The following is a 14,214-nucleotide window of genomic DNA, read 5'->3' as shown; positions in this document are numbered from 1 at the left end:
GCATTTCCACTTACAGGCTGTACATTAAACGAAGGGCGGCCAAATCCCTGTCTCTCATTGGGCCATTCACACATATGCACTCAGATGTAGAAGATGTAAGAGAGCAAATCTAATGAGCATTTCATGGGCAGGCAGTTGCATGAATGATAAAAAACTTCTTAAAGTATCTTGACACAAATTAGAGTGGTGCGCACTTTATAATAAGGGCAATGATAATCAGGATGATTTAGAGCCACTTTAATCAAAGGCTATATTAGAACGTGGATCCCAGAGGTGAGGAAGCAGTTATTAGTTCACTGAACCACCCCGATCCCCAGGCATTCATAGCTCAACTCACACAGAAGGATTTTAGTGGCTTTGTAAAAGAAAATCCCCTTCTGAAATCATTCCACTTGGAGGGAGCGGGAATAGTCTAGTAAAGATAAGAGGAGAGGGGCTTCCCTGGTGGCGCAGTGGTTGAGAGTCTGCCTGCCGATGCAGGGGACACGGGTTCGTGTCCCGGTCCGGGAAGATCCCACATGCCGCGGGGCAGCTGGGCCCGTGAGCCACGGCTGCTGAGCCTGCGCGTCCGGAGCCTGTGCTCCGCAGCGGGAGAGGCCACAACAGTGAGAGGCCCATGTACCACACACACAAAAAAAAAGGTAAGAGGAGATAAGGAAAGAATTTGAAGTTGACATGGAAAAAAATGGGTTGGAACTTGAATGGGAAATATATTTACTTCGAAGTTGGGATGGAACTAGGAGAATCTAGGTGCCTACAAATGATTCATAATGTTTTGGGTCACATTTAAGTTTGATTAAAGCACTTAGAAATATGCATTAGCAAAATAGTTCAGCAGTGAATATATTTTTTAAAATGTGATTTAGGAGGTTTGTAAAGCATTCAGAAATCACCTATTTGTATGCTGATGAATTCCAGATTTCCATCTCCATGCTTCACTTCTTTCGTGAGCTCCAGACGCGATTAGTAAACTCTCCACTTGACAGTCCCACTTGGATGTCTAAAAGGCCGGTCCCACTCCATCATCATCCTCTCTCCAGTCCTCTTTTTTTTTTTTTTTTTAACCTCTGTAAATGTTATTCAGTTTTCCAGGCATATGCCCTAGGAGCCATCTTTAACCCCCCACTTTCCCTCTCGCCCCATGTCCAATCTGTCACAAGTCCCGTATCCTTTCTCCCTCCTTCACCTCTCACCCCGCCGCACCTAAGTCAATAGGCTCTTCCTCATGGACCACTACATACATGTCCTCATTAGTCCCCATCTTCTATATTTGCTCCCCCCCTCACAGTTCATCTCGCACACACACGGCCAGAGTGATCTTTCTATAATGTAAGGAAGGTCATGCTACTCTCCTGCTCGATAAAGTCCAAGGGCTCCTATACACTCAGAATAAAATCCAGGCTCTCCACCATGATCTGCAAGGCCTCCCATGATCTGGTGTCTGGCCACCCCTTCAATCTCATCCTCCCTGCCAGTCTCCACCTCACTCACGTGCACTCGAACCTCCCTGAGCTCCTGGCTCTTCTACAAAGTAAGCTTGTATCATCCCATCTCAGGGCCTTTGCACTTGTTCTTCTGCCTGGAACATTAACTCTGCCAGATACCGGCAAGGCTCGCTGCCTCACTTCAATTAAGGTTCTGCTCAAACGTCACCCCCTCAGAAGCGACACCCTCTTTAAAATGACACCTCCCTCCATCAAGCCCTATTCTTCTTCCCGTTTTCAGTTTGGTTCATAGCATTACTATGGTCTGACGGTGTGTCATGATACATAATAGGTAGACAGACAGATGAATAATGCATAGAGATAGATAATAGAGACAGACAGAGCTAGAGGTAGGTGGTAGAGACCCATAAATAGAGCTAGAGGTAGACGGGAGAGTGGGTGATGGGGGGCTGGGGTTCAGGATTCTTTAAAGCTTTCCAGGTGATTCCACTGTGCAACCAAGTTTGGGAACCACAGGACTGGAGGGCAAGAGCTAATACATAAAACAGATTTTTTGTGGGCTGGAATGAAGTTGGAATATTTACTGCTGATCAGTTTGGTTTTGTGATGCTGGAGGGATATCTCAGAGCTCCCTTTATCCCCGATATGGCTTGGGTCAGTGTTCAAAATCCAAGAAGGCTATGTTCGCAAGTTCTTTTTCTCTTTCATGAAGCCTCTTTACTAATGGAGGAAGGGCATGAGTACAAGAGCCAGACCCCTTGGCTGCGAATCCTGGCTCTACACCTGGCCAAGTGATGCTTCCCTGTGACTCAGTTTTCTTATCTGTAAAATTAGAATAATAACAATATTTTCCCTCATGGAGCTGCTGGGGCATCAAATGAATTCTACGAACAGGGTTTCGAGCTGCACCTGACACAAAGTTAAGGGCTCTGAAAGCGTCTGCTGTTATCTTTGAGGGAGCGGCTCTCAAGCAGAAAATGCACGTGGAAAATTCCTTTGGCCAACGATTTTGAAAGTAGCTAGGGGGATTGAGACAGGCCATTTTTCTCTAATACTCGAACTCCACACAAGAACAGAGCTGGTTAATGATTAGACCCTATAAAATTTTCCATGTCATGTGCCTTTTCCCCACCAGGCAATAGAGAGTAATTAAGAATTATGGGAAGCGGGTTCAGTGAGAGGAAAGGCATGCCTTTCTAGGGACAAGCTCCAAGCCCTAACGAGGTTACTGGCACAGGTGTCTCCTGCAAATAAATTAATGGGGAGGCAGATCCAATCATGAATCTGTCATCCAAACTTGGTGTTTAGAGTCATTTGGGGAGATGGGGCTTCCTTGGCCCAACCTTGGTGGTGTCTGGAGCAAAGATTAGCAAGCAGAGTGATTTCATTAGGATAACAAGGCAGTTAAAGAACAATCTGGCTCTTTTGATGGTATTTATAAGGCATTTCAAAGAAACTCTGAACTGACAGCTGCTGTCAGTCCCTCACATAGGAACTGTGGTGATTTATTGATACAGCAGGGGAGCTGTTATTATCCTTATTTGTAAAAGTTTTGCACATACTAAGGGTCCATCTTGACTAGTTGCAAACTTCCCAAAGACAAATAAACCTCACTGAATGTGTCAGTTGCCCTGGCACGAGGTTTTGTTTAAACAGAATAAGATAAATTCTTAAATACATGGTGTCATATATAGTTCGGTCAACCGCTCCACGTCCTTTTTGATAGAATATGGTGGATGAAGTTACATTCTCAGTTATCTGCCTGAGGATTAATTACCACCATTTCTTGGCTAGTTTCTTCCAGCTTGAGTTCTTTTCTGGATGCATCAGAATATACAGATGTGTGATTTTTTGACAGAAGCATATGAAATTATGCAGAAATCGGTGCTCCACAAAATGTGCAACACTACTGAAACTAAATATGAGTGAGTTTTAATTAATTGTATTCCGTATTTATCCATGCCATTATACCTTCCTGGTTCAGCTAATTGAGAATTGATTATGTGTAAGTCCAACCGTGGAGCAATTTCTTTTCACCCTTTAGGGCCGCAAGGTGGCTAGACAATTGGGTTTCCATTAGCAGTTGGCAGAGGGCAGGTGGAGCCTCTGTGTCACTTTTAGGAATAGACATATCTGTTCACTACTTTGAGGTTAGAAGAATGGGATTTCCCGACAACATTTTTATCAGATCCTATGCCAGTAGAGCCACAGGATCCTTGACTTTTCCTGGACTGGAAGGGATCATAGGAACGATGTAGCCCAAGCGCGTTCATTTTACAGTTGCGTTAACCGAAGCCCAGGGAGATAAAATGTCACATAGGCACTACTGAGCCAAGACAAGAAAAACTAGTAAGTGTTAAGTATTGAATGTTTATATTCAATCAGATATTCTATTACTGCTAGTTTCTGTGGTGGTCAGGGTATTGTCAGTGAGGCGAAAAAAAAGTGGTTGGAGCAGGAAAGAAACACTGATGAGGAAAGGAAGAAGGATTTGTTTGGGGATAATGAGGGCATTAAAAAAAATAATAATGGAGGGCTTCCCTGGTGGCGCAGTGGTTGAGAGTCCGCCTGCCGATGCAGGGGACGCGAGTTCGTGCCCCGGTCTGGGAAGATCCCACATGCCGCGCAGCGGCTGGGCCCGTGAGCCATGGCCGCTGAGCCTGCGCGTCCGGAGCCTGTGCTCCGCAACGGGAGAGGCCACAACAGTGAGAGGCCCATGTACTGCAAAAAAAAAAATTAGGGTTTATTACAGGCTTCACTTACGCACACAATCCATATCCCCTCTTATCTTAGTTAGTCAAGAGTTGGCTATGTTTTCTTTTTCCCTGCCATGACTGGTTCCAATCCTAGAGAACACCTCACCCTTGAATGCTAATCTTGTGGTTCTAATGGCAGGCAATTTGGGTAAGGAAATTGGCAGAGTACTTGAAATTTAAAATAGAAGTTCCTATTGCTCTCCTGCAAAACAATAAGACTTTTAAAAGGACTTCCTTGGAATATGAATGAAGAATCAATGTCATCTGAAATATACTTTTCCTATGTAATTAACGGGAAACATTAAAAATGGGGCCACACTTTCCAAGTTTGACATAGAAAGGAAAGAGCATTTTCCTTGGAGTCAGAAATATAAGTTCTAATCTTGGCTCTGTAAGTTACTATCCACATAACCTAGGGAAAATTATTTAATCTCCTTGAGTTTATCCCCTGAATTTAAAAAATGATAATGATAATAATAATTCATAGGGTTGATGTGAGTATTAAATAATACAGATGAAAATATTTAGCCCAGAGCTTTTCACATAGTAGTTGCTTTATAAATGTCAGTTAATCTGATTTAATTAGTGTTGCATTCATGACAGTTTGAAGAAGACGTGAGTTAGTACCCAAGTCCCTTTTAAAAATGCACAGAGTGTCTGTTGTCCATAAGTCGGTGGGGACAATGGAGCCGACCACCATTTCTCCTGAAAAACCAGCTTAAGAAAAAAATCAATGATCATAAGCTGTCCGAGGATACATTGCAGCTAATCTCCTAACACTTAGGTGTGTGAAATCATCCAGCACCAACAACATTCTCATTTTCAGATAAGCTGCAGAACGAAATACACTTTATCAAATGTTTGGTAACAAAATATCTGCAAGAAATGTCTGTGGTCACAAAAAGTATATACAGAGAGGAAACAGAAATTGCTCCTCTATATTCATTCACTTCCACACCTTTGGTGTTTTGTGAGTCTGGCCTTTGGAATGATTTGTGACATTGGAGACAGCAGAGTTGTATCACAAAGAACTGGATTTTATGGGTTCAGTAAGAATCAGAAGAATTCAGTATAACAGTAGACTGGGGTAGATACGAGAAACGTACGGGATGGGGTAGGACATGTGTTTCTGTCTTAACTGCAGGGGTATTCAATTCATGGGATTCCATTCAGAGATACATGGGGGAGAGGGAGACAAAAACAACACTAAAATTAAGATTAATTTCTCATCTAGAACACCTTTCTCCTCCATAGGCACCAACCCTTATATATGACCCAGCTGATCCTAGTACAGTCCCCAACTCTCTCCCATCCTGGTGCCTTAGCATATGTCTCCAACTGTGAGTGAAGGTTTTCGGTAAAGAAGTTTAAAATTCTCACCAATGGAATGGAATGTCTTTAAATGTTTGATGGTATGCATAGGCAATGGTAGCCATCTAAGTGATTTTTATAGCTCAAGAAAAGCTCCTTTGTTTAAAGAAAATACTAATGTTTCTGTCTGTTGAATGATTGCAGTAGGGTGGGGTATAGGGAACAAGGAAACTATTTGAGCACCAATTATACACTAGGTATATATATATATTAATGTATCTATATTAGGTATAGGTTAGGTATCATTTACACATATTATCTCCTTTGATCTTAAAGAGTTCTATGAAATAGGTGATTTTATTTTAGTTTGGTATATTAGAAAAAAATGAAGATCAGAGATATTAAGAATCATGAATAAAAATCACAGAGCTAGTGAGTGATAAAGCCAGTGGTGGAGCAAAGTCAGTTATGTTAAACTCTGAAGGTTTGATTTGATTTAATTTTTAAATTTTTTTAAATTTAATTTTTATTTTATATTGGGGTATAGTTGATTTACAATGTTGTGTTAGTTTCAGGTGTACAGAAAAGTGTTTCAGTTATATTACATATACATATATCCATTCTTTTTCAGATTCGTTTCCCATTTAGGTTATGACAGAATATTGAGTAGAGTTCCCTGTGCTATACAGTAGTTCTTTGTTGATTATCTATTTTACATATACTAGTGTATATATGTTAACCCCAAACTCCTGAAGGTTTGATTTTTAAACTTTAGTAGTTTGGTCCTGGGAGTAAGTCTTAGCAGCCAGAATGTGTTTGTTTTACCTTTTTCCTGAGACAAGCAGGACTTGTTTTCTGGCACACCTGAGGATGAGTAGTATGTCCCTAATCTGGAGAGGCAGTATTACGAAGTGAGTAAAGACATGGAGAGCAGCAGAATGATCTGATTCAAATCTCTGTTCCAGAATAGTAGCTATGTGTTCTTACACAAGTAGCTGGAAATCTCCGATGCCTTATCTCTAAAACATCTATGTGATACCTACCTTATCCATTTACCCTGGCGTTGAAGGCAGCCTCTAAAATGGTCCTGAATGAGCCTTGCCTCATGGTATTCAATTTTACATGATCCCTTCTCTTGAGTGTGGGCTGGACCTAGTGATTCACTTCTCACAAAGTTAGGGGTTGTCACTCCTGAGTTTAGGTTACAGAGACTGTGGCTTCCCTCTCCAACTTGAACTCGCATTCTCTTGCTAGCTCACTGCTGTAAGGGAAGCCAGCTGTCTTGTTGTGAGCCACCCTGTGGAGAGGCCCATGTGGTGAGGAACCGATGTCTCCAGCCGACAGTCAGGAAGGAGCAGAGGCTGCCAACAGCCATGTGAGTGAGTTTGGAAGCAGATCTGCCCCAAGCTGTCCCCTGGAGTAGAGCCTTGTCAGAGCTTCTGGGCTGACATCTTGACTGCAGTCGTTTGAGGAATCCTGGGCAGAGGTGTCCAGTCAGCTGCATCAGGATTACTGACCACAGACACTGGTTAATAATAGATGTTTGTTGTTTAAAGCCACTAAACTGGGGATAATTTGTTACACAGCAATAGGAAACAAATACACCTGGTAATAAAAAGAAAATAAAGTATATAAAGCATCTGGTACAATGTGACCTCCCCACCAAAAAAAATCATAAGTTTAATCATTTGAAAAATTGTGTTATGGAGGAAACAGAAAAGGAAGCAGGTATGGGTGCTGAAAGACAACCTTTTTCTACATAAAAATATTGCCTATAGCTTGCCATGACATTAGGCAGCTGTGTCTTTCTTTTTGACAGCTCACTACCCTACACCCCCATAAATGGGGAAAGAAAAATTGACTCAACAATAATTATAATAATAAATGGCAAAATTCACTGGAGCTTTGGCCAATCAGTCAGATGTCACATTTATGACTGGGCTTCTAGACATTGATGTGACCAGTGTCTTAGATCAATGGACAGATGACAAGACTATGAATGATCATAACCACAAATGTCAACTTTATCGCTTTAAATGCACTCAGTGTCCTGTAGATAACCCAAAAGGTCACATCGATAGTTGCCACCTGCTATGTCTCTCATTCCAAACACTATCAGACAACATGGCGTTTCTGGAGAAGGGAAAGAAGTTGACTGCAACAGCAACCTGACATTTGATAATGGATCAGGGCGCATCATTGTCTGATTAAGTCATGGCGATTCTTCTCTGTCTTTGAAAGACAGACCAATGCAGTCTCCTTGCTTCTTTCAGTCAGAGGGACAACAATACTCTTCCCGCCAGGTGAGTCTTTGAATTACAGGTATGAGCTGACCGAATACATTTTTCCTGAAGTCAAAGGACTTGTGATACTTTATGTTAATAGTTCCTAGCAGTGCCAGCTCCCCCCAACCGCCAAAGACAAAATTCCGAGTTCATCATTTCATACTTACGTCATGGGGGAAAGTCTAAATTCATGAAAAGTCTAAATTTATAGTACATTTTAAGAGAAATGCGGTTTAGTGCTTTTTAATACATAGAGTAACTTCAACTAATTGCCAAAATAAAGTTGGCTCCCTCTGGCTTTAATGAACAGATTAGCAGCAATAGCATTAACAACACTATTTGCATAAAATTAATTTGCTAAAGCCCTTAAAAACAGTGTTCCAAGTAGCTTAAACATGCTCACTGTCTATTTACACTATTAATTTGCTAAGTAAACCTTTCTTTTGAAGTAGGGCAAAAATGAATCATCTGTCCAGCTAAAGCTGAATTACCACCAAATCCTAAAATAGTGAAGTCTAGATTAATATGTTTTTCCGGTACAAGGCTGGGAAAACATATGTCTTTGAGTTCAACTCCCAGTAAACTGATAATACAGATATTTTGTTAAGCACTGGAGCAACAAGAAAAAGTAGACCGGTTTTGAACTGGTAGTTACAAATGTCTCTTTTCCCAGACTCATTTCTAGTTGAAAATAGAGTTGCATTATAATTGATTCCTGCTCAATGGATATTATGGGTGAGAGGCATGTAGAACTGTGTTGAAAAGTTTACTGAAAGATGGGGTACAAAATGAATGAATACAAGTATAAACCTGATCATATATTTTTCCTCAACTAATATGGAAATTCTTTACCCACATTCTTAAAAATTATGATTATGTGGAATAATTTGCTGTTTAAATGCTGACAGTACTCGCTGTAATTATTCCTTAAATCCAAGGCAACTCCAATTAATATACCAATAGGGTTTGTTAAATGATATTTGATAGGTTAACTCTGTAATTCATATGAAAGAGAGAAAATGCAAAATAAAAACCAAGAATTTTTTAAGTAGGATATTTTGGAGGGAAAGGGCAGCAACTTCTTTTCCCTGATCTCAGAATATTTTTTATTAAATTTTTTATTGAAGTATAGTTGATTTACAATGTTGTGTTAATGTCTGCTGTACAGCAAAGTGATAGATTCTTTTTTTTATATTCTTTTCCATTATGGTTTATCATAGGATATTGAATATAGTTCCCTGTGCTGTACAGTAGGACCTCGTTGTTTATCCATTCTGTATATAATAGCTTACGTGTGCTGACCCCAACCTCCCACTCCATCCATCCCCAACTCCCTCCCCATTGGCAACCACTAGTCTGTTCTCTATCTCCCTGAGTCTGTTTCTGCTTCATAGATAGGTTCATTTGTGTCATATTTTACAATCCACATATAAGTGACATCATATGGTATTTGTCTTTCTCTGTCTGACTTACTTCTCTTAGTATGATAATCTCAAGTTGCATCCATGTTGCTGCAAGTGGCATTATTTCCTTCTTTTTTATGGCTGCGTAGTATTCCATTGTATATATGTACCACATCTTCGTTATCCATTCATCTGTCGATGGACATTTAGATTGCTTCCATGTCTTGGATATTGTAAAGAGTGCTGCAATGAACATTGGGGTACATGTGTCCTTTTGAATTATAGTTTTCTCTGGATATATGCCCAGAAGTGGGATTGCTGGATCATATGGTAATTCTATTTTTAGTTTTCTGAGGAACCTCCATACTGTTCTCCATAATGGCTGTATCAATTATTCCCACCAACAGTGTAAGAGGATTCCTTTTTTCTCCAGACCCTCTCCAGCATTTATTATTTGTAGACATTTTAATGATGGCCATTCTGACCAGTATGAGGTGGTACCTCATTGTAGTTTTGATTTATATTTCTCTAATAATTAGCAATGTTAAGCATCTTTTCATGTGCCTATTGGCCATTTGTATTTCTTCTCTGGAGAAATGTCTATTTAGGTCTTCTGCCCATGTTTCAATTGGGTTGTTCATTTTTTTGTTGTTGAGTTGTATGAGCTGTTTGTATATTTTGGAAATTAAGCCCTTGTTGGTCGCATCACTTGCAAATATTTTCTCCCAGTCTGTAGGTTGTCTTTTCGTTTTGTTTATGGTTTCCTTTTCTGTGCAAAAGCTTGTAAGTTTGATTAGGTTCCATTTGTTTATTTTTGTGTTTATTTCTATTGCCTTGGGAGACTGACCTAAGAAAACATTGGTACGATTTATGTCGGAGAATGTTTTGCCTGTGATCTCTTCCAGGAGTTTTATGGTGTCATGTCTTACGTTTAAGTCTTTAAGCTATTTTGAGTTTATTTTTGTGTATGCTGTGAGGGTGTGTCCTAACGTCATTGATTTACATGCAGCTGTCCAACACCACTGGCTGAAGAGACTGTCTTTTTTCCATTGTATATTCTTGCCTCCTTTGTCAAAGATTAATTGACTGTAGGTGTATGGGTTTATTTCTGGGCTGTCTATTCTGTTCCATTCATCCATATGTCTGCTTTTGTGCCAATACCATGCTGTTATGATTACTGTAACTTTGTAGTATTGTCTGAAGTCTGGGATTGTTATGCCTGCTGCTTTGTTCTTTTTCTTCAGGATTGCTTTAGCAAGTCTGGGTCTTTTATGGTTCCATATAAATTTTAGGATTATTTGTTCTAGTTCTGTGGAAAATGCCACAGGTAATTTGGTAGGGGTCGCACTGAATCTGTAGATTGCTTTGGGTAGTATGGCCATTTTAACAATATTAATTCTTCCAATCCAAGAGCATGGTATATCTTTCCATTTCTTTGAATCATCTTCCATTTCCTTTATTAACATTTTATAGTTCTCAGTGTACAAGTTTTTCACCTCCTTGGTCAGCTTTATTCCTAAATATTTTATTTTTGGGGGTGCAATTTTAAAAGGTTTTTTTTTTTTACATTCCTTTTCTGATATTTTACTGTTAGTGTTAAGAAATGCAGCCGATTTCAGAATATTTTTAAAAGCTTAGTAATTATAACATCATTGGTATTGGTTCAGGAAAATATAGATCAATGAAACAGCAGAGGGAATTCAGAAACAGACACATGTATGTGTGGAAATATATAGTAGTGGTAGAATTTTAGGTCAATGTGGAAAGTGTATATCAACAAATTGTGTTGGAAGATTAGCCGTCCATTTAAAAAAAGTTAGATCACTACCTCACATGACCCACAAAAATAAGTTACAGATGGATTAAAGCAGTAACAGTTAAAAAGAAAAGTGTTAGAAGTAAATAAAGGAGGAGAATGTACAGAAGACATTCTTAAACAAGACATAAAATAAAAATCTATATAGGAAAAAGTGGGTGAATTTGACTAAATCAAAATTTTAAAACCTCTGTGTTAAAAGAAATCATAGCAAAGCTGGGAAAACATATTTACAATGTACATAGAATACAGAGTAACAATATCCAAAATATGTGAAGAATTTCTGTGTAGCAACAAAAAGCAAACAACTCAGTAAAACTTAGTCTAAGTACAGGAACAAATGACTTACAGAAAATAAAATTCCAAATAACATAAACAAATGAAAACATGTTCAAACGCATCAGAAGTTAGGAAAATTAAAATGAAAACTAGCATTAAAGATCATTTTTTTCCATTCATCAAGTTATCAAAAAATATTTTATGTGATGGCAAGTGTATGGGTAAAACTTGTTCATTTCCTGTTGGTGGGAGCAATAGAGTTTTTTTGGAGGACAAATTGGAAGTATCTATTTAAATTAAATTTTAATGAAGCTTCCACAATTCCAACTCTGATATTTTCCCTAAAGCAACAGTCATACATGTACACTAAGAACTATGTGGAGGGATGTATGCTGGAGCACTTTTATAATAAAATATTGGAATTAACCAAATGTCAGTAGGAGAATGGGTGCATAAATTATGGCCCCTCTAGGAATTTTTATTCACATATGCAACATTGTAATTTCAAAAAAATCACTGGAATGTTACATGTTAATAGAAGAAGATGGGGAACACCACATATGTCCATTCATTGGAAGAGAATAGAATAAATGTTGATATATCTGTATGAAAATATTATGTAGTTGTATGAAAGAATGAGTGTATCTATGTGTGCTAATATCGAACAAGTTGCAAGATACATTACTAATGAAAGCAAAGTTCAGAGGGTATAGTGTATACTCTAGTTTTCAAAAGGATTATATATAATCTTTGTTATATTTATACAATAAACTATATATTTATATAATATATGTGATACCCTACACACTACACATACATATACACACACAAGTATTTTTCACAGAAAAGGAAATATACTGCAGATACAATGCTATATATAAAGCATATCACATCCATATATGTGTGTATATATGTATATGTTTATGTGTGTGTGTATATATATATATATTATTATATATTCATGGGATGCCTTTGCATGTTTACACAGGGATCTGATAAGAAGACTATAAATCTATCAGGGTCTGGAGTGAGAGGAAGACTCCCTTTCCATCACTTACATTTTGTACTGTTTGAAATTTGTTTTATCATGTTCACATACTAATTTTTCAGATAAAACTAGTAACTTACAAATAAAAATTATAATATAACCACACTATAAAAAACTATACATAGTTTAAAAGAATGGGAGAAATCTATGTACAGTGACAGAAATACATCCACAGCACATTGTCAATGGTTACAAGTGTGCTGGGTAACAATGCATCCTCTGCTCAATATCATCAATATTAAGAGACATAAACAAAACAGACTTACATATGCATTTGTATAAATGTGTACATTTACATAAAAGAAGTAAAAGGGTACATAAATATTAAATAATGCACTCACAAATACAAACATGTATTTGAAAACGCAAAGGGCAACCTAGAACGATACACGATCACCTGCTAACAGTGGTAGCCTCTGCAAACCAGACTCAGTTGGTGGGGTGAGGTCGAGAAGATGATCTCTACATCTTTAGATTTTTTTTACAATGAGAATACATTCAGGATGACTTTAGTAATTACACTTTCTAAGTTTTTTAAAAAAGTTAAAATACTAGTATTAGTTACTTATCTCGTAATAAAATATATGTCTAAAATTCACCTGGCAAAATTAAATTTATTTAGTAACCATGGAGACTTTAATCAGCCTATTAGTAACTCTGTAACTTTTGCCCTTTATTTAGTCAGTATTTAACCTATCAGACCCAACCCTCCAAAGAGCCTAGAAATTCAAAACCTTCTTAGTTATTCACGCTCTAAAAGACTAGGCCATTAATTTCTCCCCTAAAAAAGAGATTAAAGCTACATCCTACATAGCTTCTTGGATGAAATGTAACTCAGCCTCTCTGGTTATAAAACAAGTATGCTTCCCATATTCCCTTGAGGCTCATTTAGGACTCTAAAAGGAATGTAGAGTTTAGACTTAAGCATAATTTTATTGATAGATGAAACAAGTAGAAAAATTGCTGCAGTTAATGGGATACCAATTCAGATCTCTCTCCCTCTCCTTCTCTGTCTCTCTGTCTCTGTGTCTGTCTGCCTCTTCTAACATCTCCCGTTGAAACCCCGGGAAACCAGATCAATGTTCTGATGGTTCACCTCTTCTAGAATGTCACATAAGTCGGCCCTTACTTGAGTCTGGCTTCCTTCACTTAGTATAGTTCATTTGATATTCATGTATCAGTAATTCTTTCCTTTTAAGATCAGAGTAGTATTCTGTTGTATGGATATACCACAGCTTGTTTATCCACTCACAGATGATGGATAATTGCGTTGATTTGGGACTGCTATGAATAAAGTCACTACAAACATTTAAATACATATTTTCATATAGACTTACATTTCTGTTTCTCTTTGTAAAATACCTAGGAGTGGACTTGCTGAGTCATATAGTAAGTATATGTTTAATTTTGTATAAAACTGCCAACTGTTTTCCAAAGCAGCTGTACCATTTGCATTCCCACTAGCAATGTATGAAAATTCCTATAGTTACACATCCTCACCAGCATTTGATATTGTCAGGTTTTTAAAAAATGTAATTATCTTAACAGGTGGGTAGTGGTATCTCACTGGGTTTTAATTTGTATTTCTCTAATGACTAATTAGGTGAGCATCTCTACATTTATGTCCAATTTCATTCTTAAATTTAAGATAGTCTCAGAGGAGGCTCACATATGTTGCTCAATCATAGGGAGTGAGCAAATGAAGGAGCTTCAGCCTGACCTCAGGTGTCAATGGGGATGCTAACTAAACAGTGCATGAGTCTTAGCCATCTTTATAGTATCTATAGTATTAATACATAGTATAATATCGTATAGTATCCTATCATATAGTATCTAGCACTGGGACTAAACATTCAATGAGCTTGTCACTT

Source organism: Orcinus orca, chromosome 1 (assembly GCF_937001465.1).
Source record: "Orcinus orca chromosome 1, mOrcOrc1.1, whole genome shotgun sequence".
NCBI lineage: Eukaryota > Metazoa > Chordata > Mammalia > Artiodactyla > Delphinidae > Orcinus > Orcinus orca.
The sequence above is the reverse complement of the archived record's forward strand: the minus strand, read 5'-3'. Positions refer to the sequence as shown.